The sequence below is a fragment of the Ptiloglossa arizonensis genome, chromosome 10, assembly GCF_051014685.1.
Source record: "Ptiloglossa arizonensis isolate GNS036 chromosome 10, iyPtiAriz1_principal, whole genome shotgun sequence".
Taxonomy (NCBI): domain Eukaryota; kingdom Metazoa; phylum Arthropoda; class Insecta; order Hymenoptera; family Colletidae; genus Ptiloglossa; species Ptiloglossa arizonensis.
This window is the reverse complement of record NC_135057.1, coordinates 10967562-10986380: the sequence shown is the minus strand read 5'-3', so window position 1 is coordinate 10986380 and position 18819 is coordinate 10967562. Positions and strand designations below refer to the sequence as shown.

The 18819-nt window shown below is 46.2% G+C and overlaps 1 protein-coding gene across 2 annotated transcripts in view; it reads left to right on the top strand.

Moving 5' to 3' along the window:
• Positions 1-18819, top strand: part of Nolo (ADAMTS-like no long nerve cord) — a 305721-nt gene that overhangs the window by 184786 nt on the left and 102116 nt on the right. The window lies entirely within an intron of this gene.

Genomic DNA, 18819 nt, shown 5'->3' with positions numbered 1-18819 from the left:
CGATCATCCCCTCCATTTCTACGCGATCAGAATTTTACGATGATATTTTTATCGAGCAATCGGTCGGCTTCTTTTTATCGATACTAGGGACAACGCTGTTGCAAAGTGCCCGCAATGTGGACGCTCGTTTTTTCGTTTACGATGAAACGTTTTCCGGGGCGGTGGTTAAGGGATGAAATCGCGTGGAGTACAAGGAACACGGGGCTGAGGATGATCCAAGGGACATGAAATTAATTCTTTCCCGAACGAGAGATAGGGAGACAGTTTTTAATTCGACGAGTGTACAGTCTGCATGGAAGAAACGGCTGTTCAAGGTCACCGCTGTGAATCGCCTTGAACGCGCGCGGATTTACACGAGAACGATCGCTCCGACATGGGGATGTATATTTACCAGGGGAATGGAATTTTTACGAGGGGCAACCCAAGGAATAAAACTTCGACCTTGCGTGAATTGATCTTCGAAGCTTCGAGTCTAATTAGAATCCGTGTGCGAAAGTTATCGCGCGTGGAATCTTAACGAATCGTATCGATCGCTCAACGATACGCATCTCGTCGAAGATGTCCTCCCCATGTTGCTCGATCAAACTCGAGCCACCGTCTTGGATTTTCCGAAAGTTTGCGTTTCGATCGTTCTATTAATCGATGAAACGTATGGACGTAAAAAAAAATAAATACTTTGTCACGGGGAAAGGAACAGCACCCGCAGGATCGATAACAACGCGAATTACACGATAGATAGCGACTACAAATTACAAAAATTCGAAATGTTCGGTTTAACGCGCATGTATCATCGGAAGCACCGGTAACGTTATCGCGTTTTGAATACGCAAATCAGAATTTATGAATTCGATACGTACTATGGCGCGCTCGCGCGCGGGGCTTTCTGTAAGCAGTGATGCTATCCCCGAAGATGACCGTGGTATACTCGCGCTATCACATCATGCATGAATGTATCGTATTCGAAACTGGTTTGTATTCAGATATCAAAATATACACGATGTAACATCGCGGGGGGAGGGACGGTATAAATAAAGTAATTTCGGGTGACGTATACTCGTGAGATTCTTCGTTGCTTATTTTTACACGCTGCTCGTACGATACACATTATCGATAATATCCGAACGTAATCGAATAAACTTCCAGTCGACGTCTCGCAGCGTACTCAATGGACAAAATTTCACTTTTAAGTCTCGAAGAACTTAACCGCTCAATATTCTCAATACAAATTAAACCATTCAACCATTTGCCTATCACAGTACCTATTACACCAAAGCCTTGTAGTTTTCCCTACACCAACTTCGATGTCAATTAAAAAGAAATTGCTATTACTTACCGAAAATTACCGAGAAACTGCCCGTTATTCACACCCGACAAACACGAGTTACAATTAATTTAATTCTCTACTAGAGTTTCGCGCCACAAAGTTACATTACACTCGAGAAGCTTATCTACATCGTGAATAAAGAATTGAACCAATCCCACCGTAGCGTCGAACGATACCGAAAACTCTTTAATTATAGTTCTCGCGTGCCATCTCTCTGCGAGTCGTCTCGAATTCAGCTCTTCGACAGGAAAAATTTGAAATAAAAACGCAACCGTACGTAGCTTCACCCCGGCAGGAGACATATCCGTGATCAGATTTCAGCATAATCCGAGCGTACGTGTCCCCGGTCACAGGAATGCGGCCACCGACGAAATTCAGGGACAATAAGACCGCTCCTGTAAGACAATCCTCGTGCGAAACTATTTTCGCATGCGCATAGAAAAATAGCTTTGATACGGGCACCGGTACAGATAAGACGAACAAGGTCATATCTCGTATAGGAAATCGTGCTCGACGTGTATCCTTCGCTCCCGTACATTTCCTTTCGGATATTTCACTGTTTCGCGGTGATTGCATTGCGCGTCCCGAACCCCGAGCGTAAAACTAACTTCGCCCGAATGCAGTCTGCGCCCTATGGCCTCCTCTCTCTCTCTCTCTCTCTTTTTGTACCCCCGTGTTCTCTTTACCCCCGTGCACGCTGGCTGTGCACGCCGGATTTTGCAAGCGAATTAGGATGTCGCGGCAGTATCGAAATAACGTTTGTCTCGGGACCGCGCGTATTTTCAGGAATTCCTTTTGCCGCGTCGCGAATACCGAATGAGGGAGGAGGCATCGGGCGGCGAACTTTCGCGAGCTTGGAAAATTTGGCAACTCGATTTCTCTGATACAGTGTCTCGTAGACGGTAGACTTTGGCTCGAATATACGCGAATATACCCGAAAGAGTCGACGGACGAGAATGGAGAGATAATTGAAATCGTTCGAGTTTCTTTGTTTTCGAATCGGTGGTGATTTCTCGAGACACGCGCAAGAGCCTTGGAGAATCCTTGGTTCGGAGATCGGATCGAGATGGGGTGAAAAGTTAGCGGGGAACCCCTCGTGGAGATATATTTTGTGGGGTACTTAGATGTAATCGGTGCTTCGGGATACAATATTTTATGGTAGTCGATATTTGTCGGGGACGACACGAATTTCTTTGGGATAAGTATTGGAAATGTACGCGGAGAAAGAGGACAGTGTAACAAGGGAGTTTTTCTTGCAAATTGCTGATTCGATTTTTTTCGTTATCAAGCTCGATAGTTTTTCAAGTTCCCTTCGAGAGGATGGTATTCGATTTTTTGTAAGTTCTGTAAGTCAGGTTCGACTTTTGTAAACGTAAACCTTGAATTTTTCGCGAGCCAACGAGTGTCGAAGAACTGATATTAGAAAAATCGAGACGAGTTGAACGATGCATCCCATGTGAGAAAATTGAGGGCTCGTAGACAAATGAATGATTCGTCTTCTGGTAACTATCCACGGTGTATTAACACGGTTTCGGGACGCCTGTCCGTTTCACGTCGAACGAAACCGGAAGCCACGAGCGGAAATGGAAAAAGAACATAATTGGGATAGTGATGGTCCATTGTGTCACTGCCAATGTTCGATGGCGAATTTCCCGATGCTTGGAAAATTTGCCAACTCCGATTCCCTCTGTACGCTGTCCACGAAAGTGCGGAATTCTGAATGGACCGTAGACAAAAAAAGAAACGTAATTGAAATAGCAACGGTTCGTTGTTCGATCGAGCGGAATTTTTACGACGATCCGAAACTTGAAGGTAAAAATTCAACAAACTCGAAACTCTCTGTGAATTCCGAATCGATACACGATAGGTCGCGCGAGAGGGTAACAGAATCGTAATTGGAATTGTGATGGTTCGCGAATTCGTTCGACTACGATGTTATCCAGACTCCGAAAGTTCGAACTTCGTGGAAAGTCTTGATGAGCGTCCACGTTAACACGAGTTACTTGGATAATTGCCAGAAGAGTTATCGGGAGGGAACGGTTGTCTATCGCTGGCAATTATTCCCGTAAAAGTAGCCGCGTTGAATCCGTTCGTCCAACTTGTAATTACTTTATTATCGAGCAACGTAAATCGTCAACTTTGTTCCGTAGCTCGAGCGCGACCACTTGTCGCGCGTTTCAATTAAATCGATACACTTCTACGCGATACAATATTCTCCGTTAAAGAACAAAAGGAACGTCGAAGGGACCAAGTCTCGCGCGAAATTCAAAGATCCCTACCCCGGATTCGTTTGGGATAAAAATTCTTCGTTCACGAAGAAAACTACGATCTCGATCTCGATATAAAAAGAAAAAAAAAAAAAACAAATCCCCGCGCGTGGTAAATACGCTTCGAAAGGTTCTTTCGGTCCTCGAAACGAGATCGTTGTACGCGAAACTGGATTCCTGCGTATATTTACGATAAACAAGGCATCGTTGAAATCTGGTGCGCGGTCGTATGTCGCGCGCTGCGTAATTTCAAAAGCTCTTTATCCCCGCGGAAACGTGGAAGCTTCGCTATCCTCCGTGATCTGGAAAATTAAAAAAGAAGTCAGCTCGCGTCCCGTTGAAAAAAAAAAGAAGAAAAAGAGAAAAGAAGGAGGAAAAAAAAAACGTCGCGTGTACATTTATCGTGGAATCGCGATAAAACTTGCCTCTGCGCACTTAACTAATTATAAGAGCGATGGGAGGCGGGATTAACGGGAGATTAATTTTCATTGCGAGTAATACTAACGCGTTGATATATCAAGCGCGGTGTGTTCCAACGCAAAGGAGACGCGAACGAAACGCGCGGGGACCGAGCTGAATTTTTATGAAAATGATAACGAGGTCCGTGGCTCGTCGTTATCGTTGCGCACTGCGGCTTCCACTCTCGTCGATGGACAAATAATCGATCTCGGGGACGACGATAATCGTGATTCTCCGTCGCGATTGAATTTTCTTGTACACCCGGTAACGATTCGCTCGATTTCTCCCCCGATCGTCGACGAAATACCCGCGAACCGGTGTAATCGACTCGGTTAATAAATTATCGTTAGCCTCGCATTGTGGACCATTCGCGCGTTGTTCCCGTACAATCGTTGCCCACCCACTCTCGCGTTCCTTTTTTCTTTTATTTTATTTTTTTTTTTTTTTTTTTTGTTCTCCTTCCCGTCGAGATTTTAATTGAACGCATTCACGCGGAACGCAATCAATGCTCAAAATCAAAGCTCGAGAGTTATCCATTGAACGCCTCTCTCCTACGGTTGGAATTTTTATTACGCAAAGATTCAACAGCCCGCATTTCAATGCCTCCTGTGAAACGTTTCTAAAACGAGTGCCACCGATTAACCAAGTTCGAGGGACCGATCGTGACAAACGAATATTTTAAAACGAAATACGATAATTCCGTGAGACGCGGGAGATTTTTTTTCGGTTTTATTTTTTTTTTTAATTATCGGTACCTGTTCGTGGACCGTGGTAAAAGTCGGGGAAATTTGCGCGTTTGCAATATTGGGGAAAATATATAAGTTTCGATACGTGGGTATTAATTTGTTCGTCGGGCGAGATGGGGAATATTCTGTTATACACGTTTTGCCGCGGAACACGACGATAAACGCAAAATACAATGTCACGAAATTTTGTCACGGAATATCACGGCTTGTATCAAAAGAGCGTAGAAATTCTTCCTATCTTTGTACCGATATTTTTTCGGTGCTCTTCTAAAAAAAAGAGTTCTCGATTTGTAAAATAGTTTATTTCGGTTAGAACACTTCTATCTATCGTTGCTAGCGAAGTATCGTTTCGGTGCGAAAGATAAGAAATTCTCTCGCGTGAATTATCGACCCATTTGTTAAAATAAATATTACCACTACGGAATCGGACGCGGCGATATCGTTGATATCTCCGTAGGAAATTAAAAATAACTCCCCGTAGTTGTACGAAATTCCCCGGACCGTCTGGTATCTTCGAGTCGTTACTTCGGCCAAGCCGAGAATAATTAACAAACTTCAAATCGCGCATTAGATACCGCTATCTCTCTTCGTTGGACAAGTCACCGTTTACCGAGCGATAATTACGCTCCTTCGCGTCAAATGAACCGAAACAACCATTAATATCGTTCCCAGTACCACTGTGGGGGGCACGATACGGTTATCGGATACCTTATCGCCGGTAACTTTCGTGAAAATTTTTCAATAATATTCAGCTTCCACCAACGCGTAACACGGTACGAAAAAGTCGACGATTCCACGATTACTTTCAACGTACGACAAACTTGGACCCTCTTGTACCACTTATTCCCTTAATTCAAATTTTCTCTTAACGCTTTCGAAGAGATGTACACCATTTTGCAAAATTGCATCTCCAAATTTTTAAAAAATCTCCACAATCGATCGCGAACCTACGTTCCGTCGGTTGTTTCCCGCGCGGAGGTTTGTCACGCGCGGTGATAAAACGAGAGGTGGGGAGGAAAAGAGAAAGGAGGGGGAAGAGAAAAGAAAAAGAAAGGAAAATTAGCTCGACCACAAAGAAAATGCAAGAAGGAGGACGCCAAGCGTCGAAAGGTCTTTCGACGGAGGACCGTGCGTGCCGCGACAATGAACATTCCTATCTCACCCTTGGCGAACACGACGCTCCGCGTCGTCGTTCGGCTCTAGTGGACGCTCTCGAAGAACAGAAGGGTGAAAAGCGTCGACGAAGCACTCCGGTTCGGTCTATCGTGCTTCCGGGGGGCTAATTGTCTAATTGCATTTAACGGGTGTTCGATTTCAAAGGTGGTTGCTTACGGTTGGAAACGGAGTTGGCGGTGCACGCTCGTGTTCGGAGCGGGAGGGACGGTGAGGGGGAGGGAAGCGTTCCATACGTAATGGCGGTCGTTTGAAGCGGTGCTGTGGGGCCACGAACGCCGCTGGAATTACCGTAACCGACGCTAATATCATTCCCTGAGACGCCACTGAAAGATACAAGCGAACACGGCCCCGAAATAAGTGGATCCCCTTCTCGCTATTAGGTTGGTTAACGCCCAGACCTCGGCCACGTTTACGGTTCGCGTAATCGTTCCGGGAGCGTAAAAATGTATGCAACGCGTGCTACAGCGTGCACTCGCCCCGTGCCCCGAGCACCGCCCCCGGAACGGGCAAGGGCATCGTTGAACGAGAAAACTCGCCTCTCGGGGAACGTTCCCGTGTCTCTGGCTCGTTTTTATTTAGTCGAGAACCAGGGTTCGACGACTCGGGGGCAACCCGACCAGCGAATACATCGATTTTCCCCGGACATTTTTTGGCAAACCGCGAACGCGAGCTGGCGCGCGGCTTTCAGGGGGGCGGGTGAATCGAAAGACTCGACCAACGATTCCGCAGTAACCCCCCTACGGAAGATCGTTTGTAATCGAATCGTCGAACGCGAAACGAATCGCGCTGTGAATAATTTAAAAGTTCGTTTCTCGAAACTTTCCCCGTCCGTGGAGATTTTTTTTTTCTTTTTTTTTTTTTGCCGTACCGGGACGGAATTTTTAGTTTTTTAATACGTGTTCTCGTACGTACGGAAACTTTCTACTCGACGTGCACGCGCTTTCGCTACGCGCGAGTGACTTTTCAAACGCGCGATAAAAATCGTACCAGCGGGTACGGCTCGCCTCGAGATTCATCGTTACCGTTCAATACCGTATTCTCGGTCCAAGTTCCCGTACGATCGTGACCGTTATTTACTTTCTTATCGACAGTATTTCCCTGTTCGTTGTTAATTCGATTCACTTTGGTTCCGAGAGCAAACGAAACGTTCCGATCGCGATTAATTACCATCCATCTCGTATCCTGTACGTTTGACGTATCGTTGGTTCCTCTCGGAGGATCTCGTCCCGGAGTATGCGACAAACGATCTTTCCTCTCTCTTCTACTCGTTCCACTCGAGCTATCGAAAAATAATCGACGGAAGATCTTAGCTCGTGGTATAGCGCTGGTGAAATTTCACATCGCGATACAATACCCACCCCGCGTCGTGCACCTGTTCACCGTTTCCCGCCACGGTCCCAATTACCGGTTCCATTCGCAAAACGGCGAGCAGAGGGAGACGAAAATCACGACACACAGCGCCGTGCAGCCGGATACCACTCGGAGCGTACTCGTCCACCGAGAGACGCCAAGAAACATTAAAGAAGATAAACGGCCGGGGAAGTCGGTCTCATTCATAATTCATGCCGCTAATTTCTCACCGTGGTGCGCGGGCTGCGTTATTGCATTATCCGGAAAATCATTGAATAATTCCCGTCCGGCTGTCTTGCCGCGAAACTTGGCCAAGCTTTTGCACCGCAGCTTTCTCGAGCAGGGTGCATTGTCCTCGAGGCACCACGATCTTCGATCACGCGTATCTCGATTCTCGAATTTTCTCCATCGGCCCTCTACGCCAATTTTACCTCCCAAGGGCGGAGTTTCCGCAAATTTGCTCATCTCGACCCTGCAGTCGTAAGTCATCCCTCTAGGGTAGTAGCACTCGGTTTGAGTTCGGGTTAGGTACGGGTTAGGTACGGGTGAATTTATTAATTGCGACTCACGGTCGACGAAGGTGCCCTAAGGGAGCAACTTTTCGAATGTGGATAAATTTATTAATTGTGACCCATGGTCGAAGAAGACTCGCGTGAGTAACATTCCTTGGAACGTAACTTTCGGAGTACTCTGTACACGAGAGTCTAAGGTATAGATAAATTTGTCAATTGTAACCTACAATCGACGACTCGCGATCAGTGCCCTAAGGGAGTAAATTTTCAAATATTCGCGCGTCCAGGTTGGATTTGAGTCGACTGTGTATAAATTTATTATTCGTGACCCATGGTCGAGGAAGACTCGCGCGAGTAACACTCCTTGGAATGTAACTTTCGGAGTACTCTGTATACGAGAGTGCAAGGTATAGGTGAATTTGTTAATTGTAACCTATAGTCGACGACTCACACGTGTGAGTGACTATCCTTGGCTTGTACGAAGCTCTTGGAACATTCGGTTGCGCGAGCAACCCCCTTAGGGAAGTACAATAACTTTTGTAATATTCACGCGCGAGTCTGGTTAGGTGTAGCTTTCCCGGAGTTCGTAAATTTATTAATTTTAACCCATAGTCGTCGACTCGTGTGTTTGAGTAACCCATTTTATCTCTGCCCTGCGAAACGAGTGGGTGTGTAAAAAAAAAAAAAAGAAGAGTCGTATATTTCTGTTTCTCGTAAAGCGCTGCGCGGTTTGACGGGTGTTTGAACAATTTTTACGGTGTCGCGTGCCTTGGGGGTTCAACCGGGAAAGGGAGAGAACGTCAGGGACAAATTCGAGGGATCTATTCGCGAGCCAATAATTTCGCGAATCGCCCGACGCCTCGTTCCATGGAATAATTGGAATTTGCCAGCGGATATCGACGACCATCCACTCGTGTACATTTGCTAATTCAACGGCAACGTGGACCACTTGGCCCGCGAATCTATTTTCCTTGAATTTTGAAGAGCGCCCGTGTAAACGTTTCCTCTCCCCGGTTTGTTTCGATCGTGTCCAATGACGGTACTGGTCAGTACATCGAATGGTTTCCAGTTGTTTTTCGATGGTTCTGGGTAACCGAACTTCGATTTTCTGCACTGCGTTATCGGTGCATCCGCTGCAATTAATCGGTAGGAATATACATATAGTAGATGGTAATGGATTATTTCTTATTACGTGTCGTGTTCGTAAAAATTCGTAGCATCGAGATTAATTTTGATCGAAGTTAAATTATAATTAACCACGTGCGAGATACTCGTTAATTCAACCACCCTTTCTCCAGACGTAAAAACAGAAATTATATCGTCCACGTTCCTCCTCTGTGCGCTCGCAATTTATGTACGTTCGCGTTACGAAGTTTACATATTTTTTACCGGCAGGGATCGAATAAACACGACCGGGAGTGTTTTAATAAAAGTTAAGTTTCCGGAAGCTGCTGAAAAATATGAAATTTCATCATTTTTTCCAAAGCGAGCGTTTCGATTGCGAAGGAAAGTAACGTAACGTTCACGTGTCCATATCAAACGGAATAACCACTCGTTTGGTTAACTGTATTAATAGTGACCAATTTACGAGTTGGCAAATTACAAATTGCCAAATGTATAAATAGAATAACGATTGACTCGATAAATATTAGCGGTTGCCGAATTACAAATTCCCGAATCCGCGTACAGAATAAACAAGGAATTTCGTGGATATTACATTAATAGCAATCTAATTAACGATCGCTCTATTTGTCCCCGATGTAAATACGAATGATCGTCTAAAAAAAAAGGAATTAGTTTTCGATTCGCGATGAATGGAAGTCGTGTTTTACTACGGCGTGGCTTCGAGTTGTTAACGTGATCCACACGTGGCACGGTTGCAAAATAAAGAACGAGTACGGTTAAATGCTCGACAAAGTAGGCAATTAGGGCATTGTTTTATCGAGGACCATCGTTTTAAATTGTACCCCTCGGTTGTTCCGTTTGCGCGATTCCATCGTTCCTGCTACTTTTCCTTTCGAGTTGCTCTCAATTTCCTCGACTTTCATATTCGAATGTTGTCTGCCTCCTCTCTCTTCAGACATCGCATACGCCAAGTTCATATCACCGAACGATAAACCTCACTCTGCCGTGCACGCGATATCAGTTATGTCTTCCCCAGTTCCTGGATGCAAGCGCACTCTCTCTCTCTCTCTCTCTCTCTACGTGTGTGCTCTTTCTCTTCCTCGCTCTCTCTCTCTCTTTCCTCGTTTGGGTGTGCACGTGTACGTGTGTGCACGTTATGAGCAATTGTAGTTCGTCAAAGCGACTACTTTTTGCATCGTCTTCATCCTCTTGAATACCGTAGAACGACTCTCTTCCAAGTTGTACAACATTCGTCGTTCGAGCTCTCGTCGTGCTTCTAAATCGTTTGTTAAAGCCACTTGGCAATCCTCCGCGACAATTGACGCGGTAATAAGATTTAAAGTAGCCGTGAACATTCCCTGTAATCGTCTTATTTTTAAGTACCGTTTCCCACGACCGTTTACAGTATCCACGAGAAACTTTTACACGGGCCGATATATTATTTATCTTCTTAACGAACGAGTTCGAGAGACGGGGCAACGTTGAACGGTGAACATCGCTCTCGAAGCATTTCCCTTGAGAATTTTCTCGCTTTCCAAATGTTTTTCACCGAATGAAAGTCAATTGCAGCGCACGTGTCGGCCAGGAAGAAAACCGAGCAACAAAACCTTGGGCATTACCTGTCGTAAAACTCCGTCTGCTTTCACCCTCTTCAACCACGACACGCGTTCCCGACACTTCGCCTGTTTTTTCTTTTTTGGATCGTTTCTTCCCTCCGAATTACCGAATAAAAATCAAAATTCACAAACACCGTCGCCGAGGATACAGAGAGACGGATTTGTTTTCCTCCTACCGAGCAGGAAAATCGCCAAGAGTCCGTGGTTCTCGTTTTATTAAAATAAAACGATCTCGAGTTAGAGGCGTGTTTAGTTAATCAACCCTCTTTGCTGAATCCGACGGCAAAACGAAGAAAAACAGATCGAGTCACGAGTGTTTACTCCTCTGCTACGGCTCTTCACAACTTTTTTCGCTTCTCGTTATACAAGCACTCGTCGTGCGGCAGCCACACTCGCGTACACACACGGTACCCCCGTTTAATTTAGATTTCGGGATATCCGGAACGACCACGCTACTTTTCCTCCACCTTGACGTACTTTTGCGAAAGTGCGTGCGGCTTGTACGCGTCGCGTTTTCATCAAAAAGTTTCGCGATGCGACACTCGCTCGCACGTGTTCTCCTCGCGAAAGAAAACCGGTTCCATCGTAGCCAGAATACAGAAATAATTTGATTAGCCATATTTTCGGCTGTCAATTACGACTGAATATTTATTTTCTAGAAAACGCTACGACCACTCGATTCAATTCTACTCAGATTGATCATTTCCAAACTTCGCTTTCCCTTGCATCTTTTCGCATTAATATTTCCTCTTGCACTTTCGTCCTTTTCAATTCACTCGGGACGACTCGGTGAACAAATTTCTTCGTTTCTTCGAGCTTTTCCTTCTGTATCTTTTAATTCACGCGCGACGCGTGTAAAATTTCTCCTCGCGACGTTTCTCCTCGTCTCGTCTTTGTTCTTTCGTTCGTTTTCATTGGTTTCCTCGTGGTTCGAGCCACGGTGAAATCGTCGCGTTTATTTCACCGCGAAATTTTCGATCTTAGCCAATAACGAGCACCGTTATACCGGGTACGATCCATTCGAATCTGGTTGCAGGGAGGGTGAACGGGGGACACGGAAACCTGTCTCCGCGGAAACGGATGCCGCGGCGGACTCCGAGGCAATTTGTTTCTCGCGGATGCAATATAAAGGCGAGACTCCGCGCAATAATAAAGCCCCGGTCATAAGTCGCGTGGGACGTAATCGGACGAGGATCGTTGTGTCTTATAAAACTTTCGCAATTTTGAGAGAGGTGTGACTGACGTGTAATAATCCCCGTGGCACCGCGCGAAACCCACCCCTCCCCATCAGACCGATCCCAACGTTCTCCAACCTTTTCCAACCCTCCGCGAATTCATGCTCGGGCATCGATTCTACCTTTAAACGAAGCACCGCTTACAAATTAACCCCAGAGTGGAGCCATTTTTTCCTACCCTCCTCCTCGAGGTACCCTGAGCATGTCTCGATGGGAACAAGTTAAATTAACCCACCCTCGGAGGGGGTGCAGGGATTCCAGAGGGTGTAACGGTCCGTCTCTCTCTCTCTCCCTCTCTCTCTTCGGCGCTCTTTCCAGCTATCCCCCTCCGGTATCCTCGTTTCCCTAACCGGGCCCGCTTTTCACGGATAAAACATCGGAAACCATTATTTAAAAGCGCGCCGGTATAATATCCGCTCCCCTGCGTTTCATTAAAATGTGGAACTCCGGCTTTTAATCAAGTAATCCGTACGGTGTAACGTCGGTGTTCGTTGGAAATTAACCTTTCCAAACCGTAACCGGGTCACCGACCAAAAAAGAAGAAACCCCCCCGTTTTACTGTAAACGGTTCCGTTGTTTCGAAATCGATCGCGCGACCTTCGCGAATATCGCGCGGATATTTACCATTAGTTGTTGCGTGGCAAAGATCGACGAACACGGTCGCGTAGATCGAATTTCGAATTCTATTCGAAACGCGTCCGCGGAAACCTTTCTGCGGCAAGTTTGTGAAAACGACGATAGAAATTTTCTTGGATCGCGGAAGGGAAATTTACGCGGTTGTTGAAGAAAATTTACGTCGCGAAACAACTTGAAAACCAAGCAACGCCCGTGTACGTATGAAAGAGCCGACCGAAAACAAGGAAAAAGTGTTCTCTCGGTCGGCGTGCTTCGGTAGAAGTGACTTTTTCAAAGAATTATCTACGCAGCTCGGTCGTCCTGTCCGCCATTCAGCTTCTGTCCGGAGGATTTTTATTTTTTAACTCCGAGGGACGTAATTAAGTCTTCTGCTTCTAATAAACCATGCTGTACATTTTATTCCGTATCCCTTTGGTGCTTCTCCGTGGATGAAAAGGGAATTTTCTTTCTTAAAAGATCCCCGCCTCCTCTTTCGTTGAAATAAAATACGAACCGGAACGAGGTCGAATTAATGAATTATTTATCGACGACGGTGACGATTTATTGTAATATTCACCTGTTTCGTACCACCCCGATTCATATTTTCGCGAACGTTAAATCATCCGGCGCGATAATTTGTGCGAAATCCGTTGCAACGCGGATAAAGCATGTAAAACAAAAATGAATAATACTGTGGACGTTTCGACAAATAACCGTATCGAATGAAAACTGTAAATAAAATTTACAGTACCGCGTATACACTCCGCGTTACGTAATCCACCGTCGAAACACGATACGTGGACATGTACGACCAAGATGAAGAAACCAGTCCCTTGTTTCAAATATTTTTAAATCGTCGGTGTCTTCAATCGTCCAGATAACATTGCGAGGATCCCTTTTCGAGACTGCATTCTACCGTAGCTTTTGGCGCTCCAATTCTCCTCTCCCTTGCAAACTTCCCCGAACATTAATTACAACGTATCAGATTCCAATCGAAAAGCGTTGCCGCGCGAGAGAGAAAAAGAAACAGAATCTCGTCTTCGTACCGGGTCTTCGAAGGGCCCGCTTCGTTAATCGACGCGGAATGATCGTCGAAAATGGTTAACGAAGCTGCTGGCCGAAATCGCAGGTGGAACAGAGATCAACAGCGAATAATCATAAATATAAGACGTTAATCCTGCGCTATCGGGAGCTCTGGGAACTCGGGGCCCGGCCCTCACGGTTTTATCGGCCCGTAAAGCCTCTCGCAGTAGAATCATTCCGTATTTAACGCACGTACACCGAACCGAGCTCGTTCTGGAAAGAAAAATTCGCGTCCCGCGTCGTCGCGACGGTGAGCGTCCTTCGATGCTCGTTAGGGTCCCCGTTAAACACCGACGAGACTCGTCGACTCGGCCGATTGGTTAGAAATTGAGCAGTTGGTCGATACGCGATAATTCGCCAAGTTTCTCGCGAGCCTCCCGATGAACTTTTTGCGTGCAAGAGATACTTTTAATTACCGTCTCGATCCACGGTGTCTCTCGGTCTCCGAATCAACCGAACTGGTACAAAATTCCAGCGGCGATACCGCGGGAATTCTTGCGACGTTACGCGCGTAATTAAAGTATCGCGGACCGAACGAATGTTTCGTATAATTGAACGAGACGTTTCAATGAAACGATACGAGTTACTCGTGAGACGAGCTCGAATATTCGCGCGACGAAATTCAACGACGAATCGCGTTCAATCGCGGAGAATAATCGTGTATTTAATATCTTCGCAACGTGTCCTTGTTTCGGGGATAGATTTAAAAAATACCATCCATCCTCGTCGGGAAGTTTAACCCCGCCAAGGTGAAAAAGAACTAAAAAAAGAAAAAATAACCGGTCTCAATTCCACTTCTATCAATTGAAGAGTCTCGCGTTGCTCGAAAAATTCCTCGAAAAGTGCTCGTTCCACTTCTCGTGCCGCGATTAACGCCCAAGCGCGATGATCTCCCCGGTCCTGTTCCACGAGCGAATATCGCGACATTAGCTTCGACGTGGGACCGTCACGCTCGATAGGCTCGCATCGATAAATTGGGCCCGTGATCCGTTCCAACGATCGTTGGTTCACCACGAGCCACGTTAACTTTTCCAGACGATGCGATTAACGTTGGAAACGGCCGCGAGAGTGCGCTCCCTGTCCCTCCCAATCCCCACTCCTCCTTGGATAGGGATCTCGGATTCGGTCGCAGTCCCGGGGCCTCCATTAGCAACGGGGCCGACGAAGATGGAATCGCTAAGATGACGGGAGGACGGACGTGCTTAAAGGAAAGGGGACGCGGCGAGGGTCCCTCTCGCTATCCTGCTGTTGCTTTCAATAATTTGGGAGTCTAATGCGGCCCGTTCGTCGCGGAAGAGCATCCCGACTCTCTCTGGAAAGATCGGAGATCGAAGAAAGACGGTCCGGGGATGAAAACACCGGGATCGAGCGCGCGAGACCAGGACGGAGACAAATTGACACCTGCACGCGAGCAACCCCCCTCCTTCCCCCCTCCCCGCCCTCCCTCGAATCGAAGGATGCGGCGAGGACGAAAGCGTCGACGAGGAAGAGAAGCCTGAATAATGCAACCGACGCGAGGATCCCTGCTTAAAAGTCCGATCATCCGTTTTATTCCCAACGTTTCGAGATACCTACCCAACCAACCCCCTTGGCCCCCTCTTGTCGATACGGACCCCGAAAAAGAAAACACTCGGCAACATTATCGCCGATTGCGCGCCACCGGCGAACTTCGATTAAGAGTTAGCCATGAAAGAGTGATCTAGAACGAGATATAGAATCCTCGAGCTGTTTCGCGCGCCCCGGATTCTTGATCGCTTCTCTTCGTCAACGGGTGGATACCTCGCGAACAAGTATTTTTGAAAGTGGAACGCGTACATATATAGTTTAGTATTCCCACCGTTTATTATCCAAAAGTATACTTCGTGGGGATGTTGGTAACGATTCGAAAGCGAAAAACGAATTACATCAAAGCGAACGAAGATTTTTCTTACGATGGTAGAGAAAAAGTTTCTTTCTGTACGTTGTTTCTCCGTATCGTACGTCGCCATTTTGCTCGAACCGACGACCAGAGGTCAGGTTGTTTCTGTGACGAGTTTCTTCCTTGTACCCGAATTTTATTCTCGTCATTAGATAAAATAACGCGGATACCTGTACAGCGAAAAAATTAAAAATATCTATTACACTTCTCGTTCGAGATCCACACGAACCCCCTAATCCTCTTACGGTAGGAGTGATTATCCGATGCACGGTTGAAATTTACAAGTTGCTTTTCCTGCCTCAATATTCAGTGGTCCATTGTTATTAAAATCGGGCGGCCATTATCGTCGCGGCGCCAAATTAAATTCTCTCTCCGCCGCGAAAGGATTTCACCGTAACGTTTAAACGATCGGGCAAACGACTCGCTATCTACTATCGGGGCATTTATTTCCAAACACTCGAGAGCCATAAGCGCTTCCGAATATCATTACGCGGGATAACCGGTCCTCTACGTGGACGTCGAACTCTCTCTGTCCTCGGTTACACCGCGAGATTTATTTCCGCGGCTTATTTCTTATCCCGCTTAAGACATCAGTCTTTTTTAAGCCTATTACGCGTCCCTTTTAACCCGACACCGGCCCGTGAACCGACGCCACGACTCCTCTCACCTCCGTGGCCGCTTTCGGTGAACCCGCGTATATATATGTATATATATAAACTCCCATAATCCCTTGTTACTCTCGACATCGTTATTCGCCACCGTTGAAACGGTCCTGGAAATAATCTGGCGACAAATACGCACTGCATTAAGCATCCAAGAATATCGCTTTTCGTTTCTCAACGAAGACGGATCTCTTACGAGGAACACCAAAGCGACACGGTGGTGTCACGTGGTGTCGATACAGTTCGTTGCTCGGATTCAAGATCGGAACACCGTCTGCGTTTCTTTGTTCCATTCACCGGTGATTCCGCGTAACCTATTACCTTTATTCCTGGAGTGTTCCTCGGGTCTGGTTTCTTCTGGTATTATTTTTCCATAGTTAAAGCTATCGCAGTAGATGCAACTGGTTGCTCCCGTGTTTCCTTAGTGCTTTTATTGCGTCGTAAAAATGTTAGTTTAGGCGAGCAACGTCTCGGTTATCGATAAAGCCTGTTGCCCGGATTCAAGATCACGAGTCATACCCTACCGGTGTTCGTGTTTCTTCGACTCGAGCTTTGTATCCTATTCGTTCGGTCTATCGGGAGTTCTCCCCCCCCCCCCCCCCGGCTCCCTTTCGAGTAACAAATTCCAAGCTGTGCCTCGCTTATCGATAATCGGCTCCACCGATCGCAATGGCGTAAGATCTCATCGTTGGTATTATGCATCGAGCGTCCGAGTAACCGAGATCCTCGGGATGTTCCCGTAACTTTGGCGGTATTTTACTCGGTTTCAAGATCGCAGTGTAAATCTTCCCGGAGGGTAATTTTAACGGGGAGTTTTTTGCGAGAAAGCAAGCTGTTTACCCTGCTTATCCAAATTTATCTTTCGCGATAGGAGGAGTCGGGCTCTTGTCGCTTCTTCTCGGACACGTTCACCTTATTTTTTCACTCGTTTTCATCCGAGACTCTTCGTTATTTCTCTAAATTCTTTGTGTTTCTTCAGAGGGAAGAGTGTCACTGTCGTACGTTCCTTCGATCGTATACAAAAGATACAAAAGGGTGAACGAGAAGACCGTAAAAGGAATTCGTACATAAATAATCACGAGCACATTTCGAGGTAGATGGCAGCACCGCCGACAAGGACGGAGGGCCAATTAAAAATTCAGCCTCGCGCATTTACCCAAACGAAAATGGATGGCGAGGAAAGTGGTGGGTGTGTTAAAGGGATGGAAGGTGTGCCGGAGGTGGGGAGAGGGTGCGCGAAAAGACACAAGGTTCCTTAGAAGGTGCCGATAGGAGCTCTAGTTTGGTTGGCGCCGGAGTTTGAATAATGCAGACTTGCAAGCCTGCTTAAAAGTGATCGGTCCGACCCCCTCCCTCCCTTCAACCCCTCGCGGTTCCCTTTAGAATCCTACTTCCAGTTCGTCTAAGAGCACGAACTAAGATTGATTTTAGATTGGGTGGGAATTGGGAATAGCTGGCCCGTTACTCTCTGGTAACACACTTCTCCCCACTACCCTCCCTTCTCTTTCTCACCCTCTCTGTCTCTCTTTCTCTCTCGCTCTCTCGTTCTCGTTGCGACTCTCAACCCCTTCTTTCCACTTCTACGCTTTTATCTACCCCGCTGCTTGATTTTATTAAAGTTCCCCGTTTGGCGGGCGGTATGAGCTTGTATGCATGTAAATTGGCGGAATGCTTTGAAAGGAGCTGCGAATGCGTGAAATCATTTTGTCGCTTAAGAGATCCCGCGGAAGGTAAAGAGCGAGGTATACGGGTACGGGGTTGCGTACAGTTTTACGCGGTTTCGGTGGGATTCGAATTACGTTTAACGCAATATTTTAGTTGGAATTATATCAGAGTGATAATTGCAGCACGGAGTGACGGAATTTAATATCGTATCAGTAAAGAGGTAGCTGGGAAATTCGAGGTGGCCCCGGGTTCACGGTGAAATTGAAAATTTAAATATACATTTACTCGTATTCGTATCATAGTTTAATTACCGGATTATTCTAATGTTCGGCCGAATTATAATTATAAAGCTCGCCAGGTTGCGCGAGCTGTTCAAGGTGTAGTTACCGAGCTTGAACTGTCGCGTTCGAGGTTGCAAATCGCGTGGAAATTTTTCACGATGGATCGTTGCACTTACCGTAACCCGTCGAGCACCGAATTTGGAAAGAGTACTTTGTCGTAGGGAACAAATTTTTCGATCGTAAGAGGCTTACACGGTACACCGATATAAAACATAGAAAAGGAGTAAGAAATTCAACAGGGAATAATCGTAGACTAGAAAATTCAAAGTATTCTCAAATATAATTTTGAGTGTTCCGAAACATTGTACTGCGTACCTTTAAGATCGAACGACGTTCGAATAAATTTTACCACTGGAAAAATAATATTTTTTCAAATAATCTGCGAGAAGAGCACTGCTGCAACTTTTACCAAGATGAAAAATACAATGTTCCGGGAAAAAATCAAAATTGATCTCAGATTCGACGATTAAAAAGAATCAAAATCGATCCAGAGTATTCTCTGGATGATAAATCGATGATAAATCGATGAACGAGGATCGTGGATCGAGTATTTCTCGTTTATACGGTTTTTCTGTAAACGAGAGGGGAGACGACAAATTATAGGAAGCCCGTAAACCTGTTTCCCGTCTAAATATCCGCGGTTCGGCCAACCATATTTAACACGCGGCCACATTTACGCATGCATATGCAAAATCGGTGAACACCAGACGCAAAACTAAGCGGGG